The sequence below is a fragment of the Haliotis rubra genome, unplaced genomic scaffold (assembly GCF_003918875.1).
Source record: "Haliotis rubra isolate DU_JTF1 unplaced genomic scaffold, ASM391887v1 Scf810, whole genome shotgun sequence".
Classification (NCBI taxonomy): domain Eukaryota; kingdom Metazoa; phylum Mollusca; class Gastropoda; order Lepetellida; family Haliotidae; genus Haliotis; species Haliotis rubra.
In genome coordinates, this window is record NW_025767536.1 from 87,335 (window position 1) to 108,714 (window position 21,380).

The 21,380-nt window shown below is 39.9% G+C and overlaps 1 protein-coding gene and 1 long non-coding RNA gene across 2 annotated transcripts in view; both read left to right on the forward strand.

The window, feature by feature from the left end:
• Positions 1–2,819: 2,819 nt before the first annotated feature.
• Positions 2,820–6,219, forward strand: LOC124261826. Its single transcript, XR_006894436.1, has 3 exons — positions 2,820–2,998; positions 3,388–3,534; positions 5,133–6,219. It is a non-coding gene; the product is annotated as an uncharacterized LOC124261826 (long non-coding RNA).
• Positions 6,220–6,268: 49 nt separating this feature from the next.
• Positions 6,269–21,380, forward strand: part of LOC124261827 (peptide methionine sulfoxide reductase MsrB-like) — a 44,067-nt gene continuing 28,955 nt past the window's right edge. The window contains exons 1-2 of the mRNA XM_046696203.1: positions 6,269–6,289; positions 12,246–12,317. The gene's annotated coding sequence lies outside the window, so the exon portion shown is untranslated. The remainder of the gene's footprint in view (positions 6,290–12,245; positions 12,318–21,380) is intronic.

The window sequence follows — 21,380 nt, forward strand, 5'->3', positions numbered from 1 at the left end:
TGGAGGACAGATCCACTCCTACATCTCAAGGTAAGCCTTCAAACCTAAACTTTGATCTCAGCAAGGCAGATCTAAATGATACTCAGAAATCAGACTTATCTAGACTTCTTAAAGCCAACAGGGATGTGTTTGCTGCTGACAAAACTGAACTTGGCGTTACTAACCTATATTCACATAGGATAGATACAGTACCTGGCTCCAAATCTGTTCATCTGCCGTTCTATCGGAAGAGCCCTGAAGGCAAAGCAGAAACTGATCGACAGACCAAGGAACTTCTTGACCTTGGGTTCATTGAACCCTCCATGTCCCCATGGCAGAGTCCGGTGGTCTTAGTCAAGAAGAAATCGGGTGAGTTCCGTTTTGCCATAGATTACAGATCATTGAATAAGATTACCGTTCCGGCTTCCTATCCTTTGCCTCGTCTGGAAGATGCATTTGATGCTATTGGTGATCCTATGCTCAAATATTTTCCACGCTTGATTTGGCATCAGGGTTCTGGCAAATTCCTATGGATTCTGAAACAGCTCACAAGGCATCCTTTGTCACGCAGAGTGGCCTATATACATGGCGTGTTATGCCTTTTGGGTTGCGCAATGCTCCCTCCACATTTCAGATGGTGATGGCTAGAGCCCTGCAAGGCTTGACATGGAAACATGTCCTGGTATATGTGGATGATATTTGATTTACAGCAAGACGTTTGAAGAGCATCTTTCCCATTTACAAGCAGTTTTTGATCGCTTGAGATCAGCTAATCTGAAACTGAAGCCAGATAAATGCAACTTTGCTCGTTCTGAAGTTCTCTACCTTGGCCACATCCTCTCCAAAAAGGGTATCAGAACTGATCCATCCAAAACTGAAGCTATTCGTACTTTCCCCCCTCCTAAAAACATCCATCACCTTTGCAGCTTTCTTGGATTGTGCAATTACTATAGAAAATTTCTCAAGGGTTATTCCAAAGTAGCAGCACCACTAAATGCCCTTTTACAGAAAGATACCCCCTTTCACTGGTCGGACACTTGCCAAACTGCCTTTGAACAAATGAAACAAAGTCTTGTTCAGGCTCCTGTCTTGGCCTACCCTGGTATGCAGAAACCATTTATCCTCACCACAAATGCATCAGGATCAGCAATCGACTATGTTTTAGGCCAGTTAGATGACCAGGGTAGGGAACGAGTAATTGCATATGGGGGAAGATCTCTAAATTCATATGAAAAGAAATGGACTGTCAGTGAACAGGAGTGTCTAGCAGTGGTAGAAGCAGTCAAGTGCAACTGAATTTATCTCACGAGTAAACCCTTCAAAATCATTACAGACCATAAGGCCCTAGTCTGGTTGCAAAACATCAAGCACACTACCAGTCGTCTCCATAGATGTGCTCTTGAACTGCAAGAGTACACCTATGACAGTGTTCAAAGGCCTAGGAGAGTGAACATGAATGACAATGACTGAATGTCAATGACAACAACAATACAAAACCTGAATTCCTCGAAATTCCGTTTTTCTATGACACTCCATCCCCATCTATCTCGGCGGTGGATACCATTATGGAGACAACCTCCACTATCTCGTCTCCTGATCTGGAGAATATCGGAGAAATAAAACGTCAGTGTGCTGATTTCAAAGGCATTATCAACTTTCTTGAAGACGGTTCTTTACCACAAGATATGAACCAGAGAAAAAGGATTCAAAACACTGCTCATGAGTACGACATGTTAAATGGTGTACTTTATCATTTCTATAAGCCTCGTACTCGCAAGATAGAAGCAGCTGATAAACTCATTCGTCAGTTAGCCCTTCCAAAGAGCCTCCGCAAGGATGCTCTGATCTCATACCATGATTCTCAAGCAGGTGGTGGTCACCTTGGCGCTGACAGAGTGTATGGGGCTCTCAAACTAGATTACTATTGGTCTGGGATGTATCAGTACGTTCATGATTACATCAAGTCATGTCATAAATGTCAAGTCTCCAAAGTTTTACGGCATCCTAACAGAGCACCTCTCCATCCACTGCCCATCACTGAGACATTTGAGCGGTATCACATTGACTTCCTTGGACCATTGACAGAGACACCTGAAGGCTACAAACACATCCTTCTTGTGGTAGACTCCTACAGCCATTGGTCGGAGGCATTCCCTCTCAAATCCTAGGAAGCCACAGAAGTGGCACGTGTTTTATAACAGGAGATATTCTGTCGTTATGGTGCTCCAAGGTCCATTGTCTCTCACCAAGGTCGTAACTTCACGTCTAAACTTGTCAGTGCTCTATGTGAAATCATCCAGGTAACACGTCATCTTACAAGTAGCTACCATCCAATGACAAATTCCGCCTGTGAGCGGACAAACAGTACTATCCTTCAATCCCTTCGCACATATTGTGACACTGATCACTCAAACTGGCCTAGTTTGATTCCAGGGATAATAACGGCATTCCGCATGACACCAAGGGTACAATCTACAGGATTTTCTCCATTTCACATGCTTTTTGGTAAGGAAATGCATGTTCACTTTGACACAGCAATATTACCAAAGACCTCGTTGGGTAAAAATGCAGTGGAACATGTCTCACAGGTATTGGATAACCTGAAAATTGCTAACACAGTAGTTACAGAAAACTTGAAGATAGTCCAGGAGAAAATGAAACAATGTTATGACTCCAAGGCTAAAGAGTCTACGTATGATGAAGGTGACCTCGCCTGGATGACCAATCCAGTCACTGTTAGGAAATGATCACACAAACTCGAACCAAAGTACAAGGGCCCTTATCTTATCAGCAGTAAGTGTTCAGCTGCGAAATAGAGAAACATTGAAAGAGCTACTATCATGCACTCATGCCAACAGGTTAAAATGATAATTTTGAGGAACAGGTATCAAAGGTAGGTGACGATTCCCAGGGTAGCCCTGAAGATGTCATAACCCCGTCACAATCAGGAGAACACTCGGAAACCAATCAGTCACTCTCTCAGACCACAGACGTTGTTTGTGAACAACAATCACCCAAGGTAAGTGACCAGTACTACCCAGTTGAAAAGCTATTGCGTCAACGCATGCAATAGGGCAGACGTTACTATTTAGTCAAGTGGGTTGGTTACTCAGAACCCTCATGGGAACCCCCTGAACATGTTACTGAAGAATCCAAGCGAATCTTTCACGAACGCTTCACCATGAAAGGTAAGAGACGGAAACGCCCCTACAAATATCTCCAGATAAAGTAAATACCAGGGATTAGAGAATTGTCTTCATACCTAAATTCATCGATGTCAACACCATCTAGATCATGCATAGTTATCAAGTGCTAGAAATTGTCTGCAGCAATTTCACCCAAACCCTATATGCTGTTCTATTTGGTGTACACATTAAGTAACTCAAAATGTCTTGTGTTTTGTTTTAGGAAAGAGGCACATCTCTAACATCTTCTGTATCCTGATAGTCGTCATTTTCCAACCTTTGCTTGCTTCACCACTACCCCTTGAAGACTCAGTACTTCGTATAAATTATGGCATTGCCTTCACACATCGAGGGACACTACAGATTTAAGGTGATTCCTGGCTCCACTCTTTTGAGATTCCTCTACCTGAAACGAATCTTCCAGTCTTCGCATTCCATTGCTTGACAAATGAAACTAGATGTCATTATGTTCATCATGTTTTCACACCTATGTTTTCCTTTAAATCGCAGTTCTCACATTATCTGAACAATACCCGTGCTCAAATGTATGATCTTATCCAAGAAACACCTATCCTACCATCCCGCTCAAGACGAGCAATCTTTGGATTTGTAGGATCCTTTGCAAGGTCCCTTTTTGGTACAGCAACAATAGGTGATGTACAAACATTCGGACGCCATATGGTATCTCTCAGTAAACAAACCTCTGCAATGCCCAAAGCATTTAAGCAACATGAAAATGACCTCTCATCTTATATGCAAATAGAGAATGATCGTTTTTCAAATGTTTTAAATGGGGTCAAATCAAACCATGACGCCATTCTGGCTGCCTCACCAACGACTACGTCGACGATGAAGAATCGCCGTCCGACTTCTGAATGCGTGTAAGTGACAGAGCGGGTCTCCACATCGGGAACATTGGCCACTCGGTCCCGATGTGCGTTCTGTCACGTGATTTGCATCTTATGTACCATTTCTACCATTATTCCCCAACCATAATAAACATGGCTGCTGCTGTTTCCAACTATACTGCTGACTTTTGTCTTCCGCCTCTTGAACTACCATCCGAGAGTACCACAACGAATGCTCTTGGACATTACTGTAAAGATTCCTCTGGCAGCATTCTCATCTCCCCTGTCCATCTATAAGGTGAAATCATTCCCTGTTCCAATAAATAGAACATCTTCTCACGCCTCCCAAATTTTAGACCTACCTGATTATTTTATCAAGACTGATACCAGTGATTATTTCACCACCATGTCTACTACTGAGTTAGCAGTTTGCTCAATCAGTAACACGTTAACCTGCCCCCTTCAACCTAGCATTTCATACAAAGTCCTCCATGTCGTGCGTTTCTGCCCTATATTTCAATCACAAATCACATGTGAGCAAACTATGCAACTTCAGGTTCAGAATAAACCACCTTGTTCCACAATTTCAGGAACTAACACCAGTTTCAGTACTTGTTTATGAATCAGATGTACTTGCTGTTGATTGTCATGCTCATCAAAGAATGATTCAGGGATGTACGTTTTGCATGCTCTCTGTCCCTTGTAGATGTTCCCTTTCTTCTAAGGATTTGTATTTACCTCAACGTTTGGCATCATGCTCAGATGTTCAAAGAACGGTTTCCGTTCAACATCCAGTGAATCTTGCACTCATCCAGGCCTTTTTCAATGACACACAATATGCATCTATCAGTGGTGATACTACATTCCGGGAACCTATCAATATCGACGTGCCTCCCTTTCACTTATTTAATCATTCTTTGACTTCTGTTATAAGTCAAGATAAGAAAGACCATCCGAGTTTATCCCGACTGGTACAATTGCCTTTACCAATTTAGCTGAACCTATCCTTGATGGTTCAGCTATCCCTGTTGCTTCGTGGCCCAACCTCGACTCCATACTGGCACTTATTGCCTTAACCTTGGCATGCGCATCTACTCTTGCTTTTGTATATACCTTTCAGAGACTACGCACAATCTCCACCCTGCTCATACTGCTCCAGAACCAGTAGGGTCAAGGCAGACGTTCAAGTTCCTCAATTCAAATATAACATTCCCACGACCACTCCCTTCACCCTTTATCGGCATTACAGTCAATCGAATTTATCTTAGACCATGCCATGGTTACTGTACTTACAATTCAGTCGGTCTTTCCCTTTTATTGTGCTTCGCTCTCAGGATGTTCCGTCAAAATTATCAACAGTTTTGTACTATCGTATTGGAAATAACAAATGGTCCCAAATACTTTTTGATACCAATTGCCAAACTTACTAAATGTATCATGCAGTACAACATAGAGGCCCCAGTTAACATTACCAATCTTCAGATAATAGGTTGGTTTCGACCGAGACTATATGTCGATATGCCAGGGCTTACGATCAAAGATGTTTCTCTAGGTAAGGCAGTCACGTTACCTTCTTCATTTCTACTGCCATTCAGAACGGCCTGCTGTTTGCACCCAATTTCAAAGAGGCCATTCTGTGCGTATAGATTAATTAATCATCATGGGTACATGCTGCCAGTTGTCTCTGTGAAACGTGCAGGGTCACTGCCAGCTATTTCTATTTACCCATCTCTCGTTGTGTAAATATGCATAGTGCATTTTGTTCATACAAATTTCGGGACGAAATTTTAAAATAATAGGGGGATACTATTAACATGGGAGAAACGCACAATGTTTTAAAATATTTTATGACAGCATACGTTATTGAAATATGGAAATGTTACAGACTAACTAACCACGTTTCACAATCTGCAAGCCGCCAAGGGTCACAATGATAACGAACGTCCGACACCAGTATCTTGTATGTGTCGGCAGATAGAGATAGGCTAATCAAATTCTGTGTGAACTTCACTCATCCACACCGACGTTTATCAAAACCATTAGACAACCCTGCCAAGATAGAGTTCTTAAATGCGCAGTAGGCACCTTATCGTCAGTCGAGTTAGGCAATAGGATTAAGATACAGCAACTGAAGTTCACAACAACAACCTTATCGTCATCTTTATCAGTAAATGGGATTATCTGTGATAACTGGAACAGGTATAAAACAGGGACGACACACGGTCACAAGTCATCCTGTGACTGCTGTGTAATAAACTCCTTGTTTATTTTACTCAGGTAAGAAACTTTACTTTCTTCTACTTTGACAAATCTTTACCATTGCTATTCTATATTAACCGTAATCTACTGCAGATACCTTAACTATATGTTCGACCCTCCGCGAAACCGTTAGGTCTATGTGGAACGTGGCGTCGTTTAATATATCTCACAATTACTCTGTATTACTGTTTAGGATTGTTTATGTGATCATGATTAGCTCTACGTTGTTTTGTGGCTATTGTAGATTTTATAGAGTGTGTCAGGTATCCTAACTATTGCCTTACGTGCAAACAGGATGTTGTTTATTGACTGTTGTAGAATGCACATTGTATGAACACCCACTGGGGTGATGTCTAGATTGAAGAGAATGTGTCGGGTATCCTAACTATTGCATTACGTGCAAACACGATGTTGTTTAGTGACTGTTGTAGAATGTACATTTTATTGTATGTATGGGGTGATGTCTGAATTGTATAGAGTGTGTATCCTAATTAGTACATTGCGTTATGAGCAATATGCTGTTTTGTTCTGTATGAACGCCCACTGGGTTGGTGTGTAGAGTATTGAATGCGTATCATGGTTAATGTAGTATGTGTAACGGATCCAAGTGTGATGTTTATGTACTTTGATAGATGATTACAGTGTTAACATGTTCTAATAATTAATTATAAACCATACCATTATTGATTGATTATGTAAAATCATCCTGTGACTGCTGTGTAATAAACTCCTTGTTTATTTTACTCAGGTGTTGTGTTGTGTGTGGGTTGGTATAGTCAGACCTCTTGCCAAGCGAGCTAATTCCCCAACACTCACGTTTTAACATTACCATGAAACTAAATAAATAAATGTCATTTTGAGTATACATAATCAAGCATATGTTTTTTTTTTAATTATTTTGTTGTCTTTGATTTTACGTTATTATAACAATGGAAAATGTAAGTCAATGACGATATATCAAGTCGGAGAGAAGTAAGTGTTAACTTGCATGATGGGAACACATTTCATGCCTTAAACTTTAATTGTTTACCAACGTGTATTACTAAGTTACCAACTTCAATATTGATCAAACATATTCTATAATGTCATGCCAGTTACGCTATGGTTTGCTTGAAAGCTATGAATTTCGAGTACTCGGGTCCCAGTCGAGTCTAACCCTCAAGCACTCGAGTCCAAAAAAATATGGACTCGTCGAAGCCCTAGTTCAGATCAGTCCACAGGCTACACCTTAGAAATACTGCTAACTGTCGGCAACCACACAGGCTTAAGGCTATGCTTCCGTGTCCCCTACAGGCGAGTCATGCCACAGAGTTTCATAGCGACACTAGGGAAATAAATATATTTCCTCACACCCTGCCGCCTTGCATGGTCATCATTATCCAGACCAGCAGAGCCTGCAACGGTGTCCGCACGGTACGTAGACAACCCAAATTTCATATGTTTCATGTAGACAGGTGTCCGCACGGTACGTAGACAACCCAAATTCCACATGTTGCACCATGTAGACAGGTGTCCGCACGGTACGTAGACAACCCATATTTCACATGTTGCACCATGTAGACAGGTTCAGTTCAGTTCAGTTGAAATAAAATGAAAGGGATTAACGACTTCAACTAGAAGAGTCCACCTTTAGATCATAGGGGTGCCACAAGCTTACCATTGCGTAATCAACAGTCAACAGACCATGAAATGTTGTTTTAAGACTGTAGGCGAATTGGAATGTAGGCAAAATGAAAACATGCCTAGAAGGGTCATAGCCCACTTTGCCGGACAGCTGATGTAATGATACGGATTAAGAGGGACGGTCTGCTAGCTTGCCGGCTATAGTCTGTTTTCAGTGAGTAGTTGTCACCCATAGTCTCATTTGGGGGCATGAGCGTTTGGCAGACTGTGTTCGAACTTAATAATTACAAGGCACCAATTTGTTTTGAGTGAGCTCAATTTCTAGTAACTAATTTGAGTGAACTGGAATTATATTAGCTAAAATGAGTGAAGCTTACTCAAATGATTGTTACTGTCATTGTGCCTGTATATAAAGAATGCAGACATGGTTCCTTCATTGCAATGGCGAAATCGTCTTCAGTGGCCAGATAATTCGGAACGTGAACTTTTGAAAGAATGTTATGCTCTGCCAATTGTTAGACTGTTTGGGCAGCATGAAATACTTCTCTGTGCCTGATATGAAGTCTGGATACTAGAGATACTAGGTAGAGATACTAGAGCAACACAAAGAACGAGCAGCATTTACCATTGGGTTTCCACGAGTTCACTCGGATGGCATTCGGACTTTGCGATGCCCAGCAACCTGCCAACGCTTTATGGAAAACTGCCTCTCAGGTTACCTCTGAAAATCTGCCTCGTGTATATTGACCATTTAATTATTTTCTCTAAGACTTCGAGACTAGAGAATGTGGACTGAAACTAGCCTCAAAGAAATATATATTCTTCAGACACCATGTGAAATAAGTTGGTTATATAGTGTCGGAAACTGGAATTGAGGCAGACCCAAAAAGACTAAAAAGAACCAAAATTGGCCCAGACCAACAAGTCCAGAGGAAGTGAGAAAGTTTTTAGGATTTGTCGGATATCATAGAAAATTTGTAAGAGACTTGCTAAACCTCTAGGAAATTGCTAAACCTCTATCGGAATTGATACCTAAGACACATTCAAAGAAATCAAAATCCAGGAAAGACAAAGTTGACAGAGTACAACCAATATGTGGACCTGTTCAGGAAAAAGCCTTTCAAGAATTGCGACATCGCCTGACATCATCTCCTATTCTTGGTTATGTTGATTACTCCAAGCCATTTCAGATGGAGAACAAATGGTACACGATCTTGATGAAAATTCCTCCTAGAAGTGTATCCATCAGGAACCAATGCTTTAAAATAACAAGTGTTTATAATATAGAGTTTATTCGGTGAATTACGGTCTCTGCACCCCTGTCTTATACTGAAACACAACTACAAGTCCTCGTACGACTTCCCTGCACAAACCAGAATAAACTTGATCCCCAAATTATGATTTTAACACCATTTTAAAAATGATTTATGTTATAATTTATGATAAATATTCAAATATTGGGCGATATTGATTCCACATATCAGTACAGGCTATTAATGATCATCATATTTCACCTCTAAATAACTCAACTTGTCAAACTAAAATAGTTTTTCTTTAAGGAGTAAACTTACAACACGAAGTCACATCAATTTTCGGTTGGAATATTTGCGCCTACCAGTATAGCTATCCATATACGTTGGAATTAAATGTATTTGATGGCGGAATTTAATCAGGCCCACTGCCGACTGCGTTAAGTAGGGCGCTCATAGTTATAGACTGGAACTACGCAGTATCTGTGTGTGCGGACCACCTCTTGCCAAATATGTACACTCCATCAAGAGCAGTAGAAGAAATGTGCCTGGAGATCGAAGACCTTACTGCTCTCCTCACAACTATCTGCGGTAATTTAGGCTGTTCAAAAGGCGTCTGGTGAAGAGCGGAAATGCATGTTGTGCTTGTGAGCTGGCTGCACAGGCAATACCTTCGGTAATGATTTTATGCCCGTGTGCAAACGTATGGTACCAAAACCAAATCTATATTTACAACATCCTGTTTGAAAATGGTATTAGATCACCTCTCGCGAGTTTAATTCCTTTTGGCAGCGAAGGTTTGACTGACAGGGTTTAGGGGATTTCTTGAGAGGGTACACACAACATGGGCTAGGCAAAGAAACAACCACTACCCTACCTGCCCTCAACCTAACTACTTTACCGGGGTTATTATTATTTTACATTTGTATAGCGCCAATATCCAGCTCAGCTGCTTAAAGGCGCTTTAATTCTACCCACGCTCACTGGATGTCAAACTTAAACGGCACATCGTATCAATGTCAACTCACTTGCAGCCACTAGGCGCACCGAGTTAATGTGGCTTTCCCATCCTCATGAAGTACCCATTAACAACTGGGTGCACTGGGACACATAGTCACAGTACTTTGTCCAAGTTTTACTGCACGTTGTTGTACTCTCAACTAAAGTACTGTCGGAAATAAAAAAACAACTGTATTTGATCATTTACCTCTACAATTTTTGTAGTTGATACGTGCAAGTGTGAAATATCTGTTAAACTAAGTTCGGCCTATCTACAGTCTCAGTGGTAGGGACATAGGAAACGTAGAAAAAGGACTTTACTGAGGAGAGATTAGTGCAGAAATAAGCAATGCGGGTTTGTTTTTTTTAAGTCCAAAACGATTTATTTGGAACAGACCATGGCTTAGTGTGCGACGATATTGTATTACAAATGACACTTTTTAAATGCCCAATTGGAAATTAGACGTAGCTTCATTATAAACGATAGCTGGCGTAAAAAGTAATAACTTTCATGCTGAAACTATTAAGGATGTAGCTACCATGGAGTCTCACTGTCACTATAAAAAGAAACAGATAGGAGGGTTCGTCTCAAAAGCAAAACCTGGACGAGTGTCGCAGACGATCGTTGGGGGTCGGTCTGGGGGATAGAGATATTAGCTAAGATAAGATAATCCTTTAGGGCAAATATACTGGGGAAGTACACAGCATGTCATAACAATTTACAAATAATATCCAGACCTGAAGAATGAGGACTATTTTTATGGATATACAACTTCTTTATTCTACATAGGGGACGTTTCGACATCGATTCTAATGTCGTTGTTGACAACGAAATCTACGTCGAAACCAAAAATCTTCATCTACCCACCTTCTAGAATGCCAATCAAAGAAATATCCAGTCATGTCGATCTTCGCGATCGGGTGGTCATGCCACCTATATATTTTGAGACATTTCATACGATGCAGTTCTATGGTTACCATGTAGACTAACAACTAGTCTCTGAAATGAACATATTTTACTGAAAAAAGTTCATAGTAAAAACAATATATAATGAAAAGGAGCCCTGAGACTTTCTTCATTTTCAGCCTGAAGCTAAGGAAATCTAGACTTGCCACATTTTCTAGACTTGTGTGGGCTTTCTTGGATATATTTGCTTCAGGGTCTGTACGAGAGACTAGTTACCATGTATCATACACTTTTACATATCTCAACATCAACGTCATGAAAGAAAGACACGTAAGCTGTTAATCAATAGATGAGGCATAGTCAACACACATGAAAAAGCACAAAATATCTTTGAGATGACCCCTCGTGCCTGTAGGCAGCACATGCATTTCATGCCAGGTGAGTCGACGGTCCGTCGTCATACTTGGCTGAGCGACCTAATTGCCATCTATAGTCTGATCTATTGTTTTCAGCAGCTATTCGTATTTTTGCTTAGTTTTGCGGGATGTTACGAGTAAACATGCTTTTCTGGATATCCTATTACGCAACCCACCGAATGCCAAGTTAGGCCAAAGTGGGTTATTTCTGTGTAAATTTTAGGGATACAGAGTAACAGCCTAAAAACAGTCTTTTGTTCTATTTCCGACAGTACTTTAGGTATTTGCACGTATTCATGTGGCCACCATCTGGTAATATACCAACGGATTCGTGGGTTCTTTTGGAACAGGGTTGTGTACTGTACACTAGGGGTTGTTACAACACTGAAAGAAGGTCTGCACACAAAGTTGATTCCAAGGTTATTCACACCCGGTCACAGGTGGGCTCGATCCCGGCACCTCAGGCTCGCTGGATCACTAGCCTGGCGCCGTAGACAGTTCGCCCACCACGCCCCGTTGTTGTAGCGACCAGAGTCCTTCATGCATATTTGTAAACGCCACACGAAATCAAGTAGTGAAGATTTTATAGCTAAACGTTTATTGTAATATCTGAACTTGATATGCTGTGTGTTAAAAGGAGAATTTAGATTAAGATGCCCACCACTACCGTAATTTTTGCAAATCTTGTAAATCATTCTCCAGGTATATTTTATGTCAGCAGACGCTCCCATGCGCCAAGATATCTGTAATAAGTTGTAGTACTAACCGTATCGTTACAGATAATATGGCTGATGGGCGATGAGAGCGTGAAATACGGAGGCGTCTACCGGAATTTGTGCTTTAATTAACAGGTAAGACTCAGTGACAGTTTAATAGGAATGTAGGAGTTAGTCAGTTGTGGTAGTTGCGAGGCGATCGGATGCACTGGCCATCCGATCGCCACAGATACCTACCGACCGGTATGACTTGATGATGAAATTGTTTATTGAATGTGACGAGTCAGTTTTATCAAGCTGACGTTTGTGTAAAAACTGTTTCGGTATCCAAACAAAGTCTTCGCGTGGCTTAACCCCTTCATTTGCTCTAGTTGAACCAACAAGAAAACGTGTGCAGGTTTACAGTAATGTATATCACACCAACCGATTTTGTGCGAGTTGCCTTGATTGCAGATGCTCTCAATAGAACCGGTGAAGATCCGGGTAAAATTGGTCTTCAGGACCCATAGATCTAACAAGAAGCGACTAACGGGACCGGATTGTCATAATTGCTGACTTTGTTGATTCATGTCATTGTATCCCATTTGTAAAGAGTGATGTCAATCACTGGATTGTCTGGTTCAGACACTGTTAGTTAATTACTGACTGAGGATCTGATTCTGTCACAGCTGGGACTGTGTCATCTGTAAGACTATTGAATGTATAGTCAGGGCTTCAGATAACTTTTGGGGGTGCGAGTGTACTTACACATCATATTGCAAGTGGAGGTGTACTGAGAATTTCGAAGGAGTACTGACATGTTTTTGTGTGAGCGAGTTGGTGATGTGGTTTGTCTTGACGATTCATCGATCACTATTTCCAACCATGTATTTGTATTTGAAGACGCGTGAGAAATAACTGAGCGACAGTGTGATGCGCGGAATGTCAGGTCCGACTGGATATAAATAGGAACATTGTAGTTTTTAGCCAATCGAAAAATAGTGACGCATATCGTTACATGGCAACGCAAGTGATTCCTACTGTTGGGGTTTCCTCGTGTGTCAAATTGTGTTTCGCAAAAGAAACTTGACAAGTATTTATCCGAAATAGATTTCCATTTGCACGATATGCATGGAAATTAAATGTTAGACGTACAAAGGTATTTATGTGCGTACACGATACGCTTGAAATCTTATATTATGTCGTACTTAATTGATTTTGAGGCATACATTACGCCTGTACGCCCCTTATCTGTAGCCCTGTATAGTTAGTATTGTTTGAAATATTGTGAACATCTTGTGGATGAGGTCCCAGACTCTACAATTCGCGGTTGCATATTATGTTCCATTAATTTAATCAATATTCAGGGATCCAGATAACTTTTCAACATCAGGAGTACGTACTCCTTTTATTTTCAATATAGGAGTACTGGATAAACTTAAGAGTATATTTTGAGTAGTGAATGGAATTTAATGGCGTATCAGTAATCCTGTGTTTCGTTTCATATATGCACCACAACATTACTACTCTTGTGTAAACAGGTCAATAAACAATAAACACCACTCTTTCAGATAAATACCTCTGTTAATGATTCCAAGACAGTACAGCATTGCTGTGGTGCGTATGTGCTACGGTTTTCTAAATTATTTCCTACCGTATCGTGCATATTTTTTATCTGTACATACGCCGATACGGCCCTTATCTGGAGCCTGATATTGGCTTATGATGTAACATAACCTATGGGGACCTGTTAGAACTGGCCTTCAGCGACCAATGCTTGTAAGGGGCAACTACGATAACTGGATTGGGTGGGCAGGCTCGTGGTTGGCACATGTCATCATATCCCAACTGCGTAGATTGCTGCCCAATCTGTTTATAACTCGATTATCTAAAGACCACCACCATATAACGGGAATATTGTTGGGAGTTAAACAGCAGAAGAGCAATCTGTAATGTCAGCAATCCAGTGATCGATATCATGAGCATTGCTCTACATATTTAGAATGCATCTACCAAGTCAACAATCTTGAGCACCTGATTATGTTAGTTGCTCCTTCTTCAAACATGGGAGGGCGATTGGGTAGCCTAGTGGTTAATAGAGCTGCAATTATTCACCCAGACCTCAATTCGATTCGATTTTCGATATTGGACCCTTGTTTCGATCATTTTCGATTTGATTCTTCATACAAGTAAAAACATTAGATTTCATATAACTCTCAGAGTCAGCTTTTTTCATCCTGACATCCTTCGTCAACTTAGCTATACAACAATTGTCCTTTTATGATTATCCCGGTGTCAAGGAATCACGTTTCAGCTTATTTCAGCGCTCCAAACTGCTCGAGTTGGAGTCAAAATTACCTTCTGGCTATGTGGAAATAATTAATAGGTGATATTGGTTACTGAAAATCAAAACTGAGGTGTCAGATTCGATTTTCAGCCGTAGTGGTTAAAGTGTTCGCTCGTCACTAGGGGTGTTGCGATACGTGAATGTATCGATGCATCGATACATTTTTACTGACGATACGATACACGATACATGCTTGCGTATATCGATTCCTATTGTAAAACTTTATCGATTCAAATTTTTATGCTATTACTATCTCCGTAAAAGTCTTGATAGTAAAATTATACCAGACCGCTCCGATAAATAGATGTAGCTAGCTTTACTTAAAAAATAGGTTGGAAACTAACAGCTTTTGTGATTGGCTAGACTATTTTGATGGACCAATCAGCGAGCGCGTACGTTGCCGGTAAGGTAATGCTATGAAAAGGCGCGAAAATTATGTATCGCGATACATATCGTATCGTGACCTTAAAATCGTGATACATATCGTATCGTGAGATTGGTGTATCGTGACACCCCTACTCGTCACACCGCATGGGTACATTGTGTGAAGTCCATGTCTGATGTCCCGTGCCATGATGGAATATTGCTGAAAGTGGTGTAAAACTAAACTCATTCACTCTTTACACTTGGGCTGCGAAAGACCAGTGGAAGTTATACAGTGGAAGAACAGTTTGAAAAGATAGAAGCTGTGCTATCATTACATAATATATCCTATAATTTTATGGAACATGATTTGTTTCACATTAGACATTATAACTAATGCATGTTATGACAAAGATTCATGTGACGTAACAGGGAATATGTCAAGCATATTATTATTATTATAAAACTAATAATACAACGTTTCCTGTGATTTAGTTTACAGGAAGGCATTTGGTATGAATTTCTCTACATATTTAGGACAGGACAGGTGTAAACACTCTCATTTATTTGACAGTGATATACTTTCTTGATGTAGATTTTCAGATCAGGAGCATGTTATTGCAAGTGAAACCGGTGTGAAACCGCCGGCATTTGGATACAACATAAATGCGGCTTATAATTTCTGCATGTGCGTTATACTTACACAAGTTTCTAAGGTAATAATAAATATTTTAAATGATAATTTCTATAAAATATAAAAATTTCTATAAAACTCACTCACTCACTCTAACAGTCCTTGTATTGTCAGCTTATCTAGACTTGCCTGTTTAAAGGATAGAATTATCATACACTAATGGACTTAGCATTCAGTACAGCCTTGGAACAAGTGTACATGTCCATGTGCTCATATATCTCCTGCTGTTAGGCCTAGCCTTCAGTTCCCCATGAAACACGCCCACTATGTCGACAAGGGTCGGGTTAAGTGATATATCAGTTTCTTACTTGTGTTAAAGAGATGCAGGTCTTCCTGTGGTTTATGTTTGGGATGCAGACTGCATGCAGCTTAGTCTAACCATGATAGGCTGTCAGACAGACCCTGAAACAAATAGAGCCAATATAGTCCATGTAAGGTCATAATATTTAGTAGGTGTGAAACGGTATACGGTATATATTTTGTTTCAGTATGGCATACCGTAATGCAAACTATAGTCTGTCTCACAGTCCCTGAACCACATTATTTTCCCCACTGCCAAGCCCTCCCTGCAGTGCTAAAACCCTAAATAAAGCAAGTCTAGATTTCCCCAGGTTCTGAATCTCTGGTCTACCTAGGGCTCCTTTTCAATTTAAATGGGCTTGTTTGTTACTATCGAAATTATATATATTCAGAGACTAAGCCTTTTAGTCTATGCAAACTAAAACATTAGTATTTTTCAGTTTTTTGTACCATCATTTTATTAACCTTTTTTAAACCTTTTCTAAAATGTCTAGAAATTGAATCAGTTTGTCAAAATGTATACATATCTTTTCATTTCTGCATATCATCATGATCATATCTCATATAACGAGCTGAAACAGACCGAACTGAAGGGCTTGTACTGGTCTCACAGTCCCTGAACCACATTATTTACCTTACAGCCTTGCCCTCTCTGCAATGCTAAAGCCCTAAATGAAGCAAGTCTAGATTTCCCCAGGTTCAGGCTGTTCTGCCTTAGGCTCTTTATCAGTTTAAATGGGTTTGTGTGTTACCATCAGAATTATATATATTCAGAGACTAAGCGTTAGTCTAGGCTTGTACCACAATAAGTACCCTGCCGTGGTAAATTGTGCGTGTTTAGATTACTACAGTTTCACTGGCAGTGTTCACGAATAGCGTCTGACCCTCTGACAAATTCGGCAGATTCGCCAACGGTCAGACAGAAGTCTACAACCCGCCGGCCCCAGTGTCTGACTGTATATTTCACAATGACTTTGACTGAAGTTGTTTTCTGTGACATGTGACACTTGTTTGCTGTTTATAAATCTTATGTTTGTTAATAATTTCAATGTCAATTATAAGAAATATTAAATCTGAAATGTGTGTTTAATTTTATTCCATGGGTCCTGTGCATTTTCAATGGTTCAGACAGACATCTGAAACTTACAGGACCCAATGTCCTGTTACCTTTGAAACACCATTCGTGAACACTGTCACTGGGAAATGAAGAAAGTTAATCCTACTCCAAGGCTGTACTGAATTCTAAGCCCATGGATGTATAGTAATAATATCCTTAAAGAGTGAAGTCAAGATTAGCGGACCAGTCTCAGAGGTACAGATCAGCTGCATATCTGCGTAAATTACGAAAATATTTATGTGAAAACTCTCCTTCTATTCCGTCTATTGCGTACAAGTACGCTTGAATTTTTGTAAATACTAAATAAATGTGATCTTACATGCGTACACACAAAAATGTCAAATCTTAGCTTGCGTACCGGTGGATAGATAAAATAACTGAGGTATACTGAGAGGTTCTATTTCAGGACATGAACTCGACAACTTGCAGTCTTTATTATCGTTTCTCATATTACAGATCAAATATAAATAACAAAAATTAACTTTTAAACTTCACTATATTTTCAAATTTCATGGAAAATGGCAAAATACCCAATTGAGTTTGAGTGAGGAGTACAATTTATTTGGTTACTCAAAGAAAAATTAGGATACCCGATGGATGAACACAAGTGAGTACATAACTCAATGACCGAAGTAGTTATCTGTAGCTCTGAGTCTGTTAGAGGGACAATGTGTTCTTTTTATTTATGCTCTTTTAGAGATTACCATTTAAGCTCATTACCTTAGAGACTTGTGCAAGGTTAGAACAATGCATCCATGCTCTTTTTGTTATATTTAAATAAGAACTAAAAATAATAACTATTTTTCTGTAAAATATGTTTACTTCTGAGACTAGATGTGTATCTAGAAATGTGACCATTGTTACACTTACAGATACTAAACTTAAAGACTTTAATGAGATGTTTTCTGTATGAACAATGGTGAACATGCCGTTGTGAACATCGTTTCATGCTAGCTTGAATTTCACAAGCTGGACCTGTGAAAATCCGGGTTAGAATTGATCTGCAGCAACCCATGCTTGTCGTGAGAGGCGACTAATGGGATCGGGTGGTCAGGCTCCCTGACTTGGTTGACACATGTCATCGTATCCCAATCGCGTAGATCGATGTTTATGCTGTTGATCACTGGATTGTCAGGTCCAGACTCAATTATTTACAGACCGCTGCCATATAGCTGAAATAATGCTGAGTGTGGCGTAAAACTAAACTCACACACTCGCAAGCTGGATGAAATTGCGGACTGTTTTTGTATCTCTGTATGAATATTGAAGCTGTAAACATGGTAAAGGGATAGAATTTCAGTTATACTGCTCTGTGATACACAGCTGTGTGTGTTACGCATCCATTTACAACAATGACAGGTAATGCTGTAAGAGTATGTGTTATAACAAAGCCTCTTGTGACATGACAGGTAATGCTGTACTAGTATGTGTTATAACAAAGCCTCCTGTGACATGACAGGTAATGCTGTACTAGTATGTGTTATAACAAAGCCTCCTGTGATATGACAGACAATGCTGTACTAGTATATGTTATAACAAAGCCTCCTGTGACATGACAGGTAATGCTGTACTAGTATGTGTTATAACAAAGCCTCATCTGACATGACAGACAATGTGGTACTAGTGTATGTTATAACATCATCCTGTGACATGACACTGACAGACTATGTGATACTAGTATGTGTTATAAAAAAAGCCTCATGTTATAGCAATTCTTCCTATAATGTGAGGCAGTGCACCAGTCCTATTTGTTATAACAAAGCCTCGTGTTATAGCAATTCTTCCTATAATGTGAGGCAGTGCACCAGTCCTGTTTGTTATAACAAAGCCTCATGTTATAACAATTCTTCCTATAATGTGAGGCAGTGCACCAGTCCTATTTGTTATAACAAAGCCTCGTGTTATAACAATTCTTCCTATAATGTGAGGCAGTGCACCAGTCCTATTTGTTATAACAAAGCCTCATGTTATAACAATTCTTCCTATAATGTGAGGCAGTGGACAGTCCTGTTTGTTATAACAAAGCCTCGTGTTATAGCAATTCTTCCTATAATGTGAGGCAGTGCACCAGTCCTATTTGTTATTTCAAAGCCTCGTGTTATAACAATTCTTCCTATCATGTGAGGCAGTGCACCAGTCCTGTATGTTATAACAAAGCCTCGTGTTATAGCAATTCTTCCTATAATGTGAAGGCAGTGCACCAGTCCTGTATGTTATAACAAAGCCTCATGTGATATTGAGGTTACACAGAGTAAGTTGCTTTATACCAAACATCTGACTAGCCAGGAGGTAAATGATTGATCAGCATTAACCAAGCCATCGTTCCTGGAATATAGACATGACCCGGCTGGTACAACCTGTTTCTGGTTGCAACATGTGGGATGGTTCACACTTGCCCTTTCGAGGGACAGACCTGCAGCTCTCTGCTGTGGATGGAGATGTAAGGTTAAATGATGATTATCATTGCATTCAACATTACTGCACCTATATAAGAGATGCCAACCCTAATTTAGCCCAATTAGTATTTTTGCCAAGAACTGATCCAAAATTAGTATTAACTTTTCCAAAGAATTTTCATATTTAATTTTTTTTCCATAGAATAGTAGTAAGTTTCTACATATAGCTTGATACAGAATAAAATGTGGTTGAAATTTATTGTGATGTATTTTTATTAAAATTTGTACATTTTTACTGCTATCGTAGTCGCATAATTTGTGTTGTTTTTCATAACGAATATGATAAAATCGTATGGGTTGGCATCTCTATATAGTTATCTGTATGAGTTTGAGTCACAGTTAAGTGAAGTTAGGCAACTTTGTTTGGCAGCTTGATTCCTGAGAGTTTCTAGGACCTCAGTCCTGTCCCACAGTGAAGCACATGTGATACATGTGGTCTCACCCAAGGCAAGTGAGTTTGTTCAAACTTGTCTCTGTTCACCCAGCAGAATATGGGTACCCGGTGGGATAAGTCATGTGACTATAACCTTCTCGTACCTCACAGGCAGCTTGGGTTATCCTGTGTAATAATGTGCTGTGCTATTCATTGTTACCACTATGAGCATACCTAAGTGTTGAGTTTGGCGCTATATTAATGGACACATTATTATTAATATTATTATTACAACTTACTGCTAGTCATTTAAATCAGAGGTGCCAGTGATGTAGGAAACGTCAGCACAGTGATAATCAATGCTCAGAGCTAATATCATATTTTCTGATGAATCACGTCATTAAGTCATGTGTTTTACGAAACAGACTGTTCCCTGTATAGCCTTAGAAAAAGAAAAGGATAAGTTTTAGCTGAAAGAAAATCTTCTTACTTAAACAGCAGCTAAACAACATGAAACCAGGACCCAAGTTTCTGCAAGAATAGTTAATGATCATTTTTCGATGCACACAACAAGAGTGAAGGCCATCAAGTTTTAAGGTAGACTAACGCTTGGTCTCTGAATATATATAATTTTGATAGTAACAAACAAACTCTTTTAGATTGAAAAGGAGCCCCAGGGAGACCAGTCTAAGAGTAAGAATCCTGAACCTGTGGAAATCTAGACCTGCTTTATCTAGGGCTTTAAGTATTGCAGTGAGGGCTAGGCAGTTTGGAAAATTAGATGTGGTTCAGAGGCGTGAGACGGACTAGCCTTGTGCAATTGTAACCCTCCCAGATTGGAGTGGAGTGATGAGGAAAAACTGACAACCCTCTCTAAATCAATACGTCAATTTGTGTGATGGGATAGGTATTAATGTTTTATGTCCAGAAGTGAGATCTCAGAGTTGTTTGCCAGGATCTGAACGCCAAATGAAATTCTTGGATTAACCACATGACCATGACTTACTTGAGTAAGGCTGAGGTTTGTATGGGTGACAACAGCCCATAACAAATCTTGGACTGGCGCCAGTGAAGTAGATCTCTGATGATGCTCCATAAGCCTGTATTTTCACCTTCCAAATGCATTAACTGTATCACATCTACCAACACTGTATCCCCTGCATTAACTGTATCACATCTACCAACACTGTATCCCTCTGCATTAACTGTATCACATCTACCAACACTGAATCCCCCTGCATTAACTGTATCACATCTACCAACACTGTATCCCCCTGCATTAACTGTATCACATCTACCAACACTATCCCCCTGCATTAAACTGTATCACATCTACCAACACTGAATCCCCCTGCATTAACTGTATCACATCTACCAACACTGTATCTCTCTGCATTAATATCACGTCTACCAACACTTTATCCCTCTGCATTAAACTTTATCACATGTACCAACACTGTATCCCTCTGCATTAAACTGTATCACATGTACCAACACTGTATCCCTCTGAATTAAACTGTATCACATCTACCAACACTGTATCTCTCTGCATTAAACTGTATCAAATCT